Source organism: Arachis ipaensis, chromosome B08 (assembly GCF_000816755.2).
Source record: "Arachis ipaensis cultivar K30076 chromosome B08, Araip1.1, whole genome shotgun sequence".
Taxonomy (NCBI): domain Eukaryota; kingdom Viridiplantae; phylum Streptophyta; class Magnoliopsida; order Fabales; family Fabaceae; genus Arachis; species Arachis ipaensis.
The window spans coordinates 125,895,588-125,898,027 of NC_029792.2; the positions used below are offsets into that span (position 1 = coordinate 125,895,588).

At 31.6% G+C, this 2,440-nt stretch overlaps 1 long non-coding RNA gene across 1 annotated transcript; it reads left to right on the forward strand.

Moving 5' to 3' along the window:
- Positions 500-1,853, forward strand: LOC107612016. Its single transcript, XR_001613571.2, has 2 exons — positions 500-682; positions 1,453-1,853. It is a non-coding gene; the product is annotated as an uncharacterized LOC107612016 (long non-coding RNA).

A 2,440-nucleotide genomic window follows, 5' to 3' on the forward strand; every position in this document is an offset into this window, starting at 1 on the left:
TTTTCAAATTAAAACTCTATTACTCCAAAACTCTTCTCCTATTTCACTCTTTTCCTTATCTTTCGCATCCCGCCAAATCGAAATTCCATTCCCGCAAAATCTTTCTCACTCAGTTGGTCGCTTTCCGCAGCCTACTCTCCCTTTTTGTCCTTGATTTGAAATCCGCACCTCTAAGAGTGAGCTCCTCTCCTACTTTTTTTGACACACAGAGATTTAAACCATTAGAAAAAAAAAGCAAATGAGTTCTTGCACAAATTTTAAAAAGGAGGAATTTTTCTTTCTCAGAGATTAATATCTTTTAATAGTAAATTATTTTTAAATTTAAATATTTAAATTACATTATTAAAAAAAATTAATTATATTAATTACAAATATTTTAATTAATTAATTAAATGAGACTACAACAAAAACTAAAATTAGTTCTTCCTAATGAAAAAAAGAAAAATATTTTAAATTCTTATTTACTATTTATAACATAAAAACTGATGGAGAGGTATTTTTTTTATGAACTATAAACAAGGATTAGAATGAGTTCTCTACCGATAGTCTAACCTCTACCCTCAACCTCCAGTCTCATCGCCTCCTCCTTACCGGTACATCGTGTCCTCTCATCTCTATCTTGTTGGTTCGTTGCGTCCTTACCCTGATCAACAAGTCTTATTTTCAGATGGAGATGCTTCAGGTAATAACATTTATTTTGGGTTCTTGTGTATGGCTTTCAATTCCTGATTTATTCTGACTTTGTTCTAGTTTTGAGTTTATTCTTATTTGGATTTTAGGGTTTTTTCTGAGTTTGTATAAGCCAAACCCTAGCCGCCGAGGCCTTTCACATTTTGGCTCTCTGATGGTCGTTGTGCCGATTGAAGCTCGTTGTGACTTCATTTTCTGTTTTTCTTATTTAAAAAAAAAAAAAATCAATATCTTCCCAGTTGTGTTTCGTCTTCATAATTCAATGCATTTTGTGATCTCTCTTGTTGTGCATGCACCTTTCTGTCCATGTGGTTGTTAATGATACCAGTCTAGGATTGTATTGCTACTTTTATTTAATCTCTAGTTTAAGGAAACTCAATGTTAAATTGTTAACTAATGGTGTATACACAACATCAAAGCTTCATGGTCATGGAAATCATTACAAATTTGTCATGTTAATTCTTTGTTTCAAATATATATTAAAGCAAGGTTTGGTCTACATCATCCTTAGATCTTTTATTAACTTCTTTCTGATCCACAACCTTGACAATTAAAACAATTGAAGGTATACGGGTCACTGATTTCCCCAGTATCTGGAGTTGAGAAAGCAATGAAGTTTTCCACACAAGTGTCTGAGTTAATTCTTACATGGAAACAACAAATGCATCCAACTCAAATGATTCCAAAGATTTACTCCATGTGGAGTTTTGCGTGACATTCTTTTGGATCTTAAATTCATTGATATTTTCTTTTTCTGAACAGCGGTAGTTACAGCACTTACTGAACTGGGCAATGGAAAACCAAGGTTCTATTCAACTCCTGAAATAATTGCTTTCTGCAGAAAATGGCGCCTACCCACAAATCATGTGTGGCTGTTTTCAACAAGGTGAACATTCAGGATCTTTTTTCTTTTACATTAAGAAAATAAATAGAGGATGTGTATTGCTTAGCATATCATAAATGACTTAAATATTATATTTCTTTCGAATCCAGCTCTAGACTTTGGAGTGGAACTTTAATTCTGGATCATTTCTACTTAAATATGTTTAAATTGAACACCTTTTGTTTTTTTGAATCCGTAGTTTTATGTGTTAATACGGTCTATTAGGTGTATGCTTATTTTATTTAGGAAGTTGCAGAGGTTTGTGACTTTAGCTGTGCTATACTTAATTTTGAATTTTAACTCTGAGAAACTGTTTGGTTCATTTACTGTTCTTGTGAGTCATGATATAAAGGCCCAAGGTGAAATTCTGGAGGGTCTCGTATAGCTCGTCTTGTGAGTCATGATAGTCCAAATCATATATAGAAAATTTTGAAAGAGAATTAGATATGCCAAGGCTCAGGATCATTGAATAATCCCTTTTATGCATAGTACCAATATTTTGATCAAGAGTACCTGAAAATTGGATTTGGGCTATATGCAAATGGGTGGTGCTAGTTTCGGTTTCTTCTTTTTACTATTTTAAAATAATTAAAAGTATTATGTAATTATTATTTTAAAAATAATTAAAAATCCATGTAATTATGAACTTCAATACAGTTAACCAAGTCATTTCTTGATTTTCTTCTGGTAATTTCTTTGGCATTTTTCATTAACAAATAAAAATAATTATCGTCTGGTCACCTTTGTAAAATTTTAAAATCTTTTATAGATTATTTTGTTGTTTACGTCTTTTAGGATTATCTGTTAGCGCCATAATTTTTTGGTTACCGTTTTAATAGTCTATCTAAAAAAAATCCAGAATTTGAT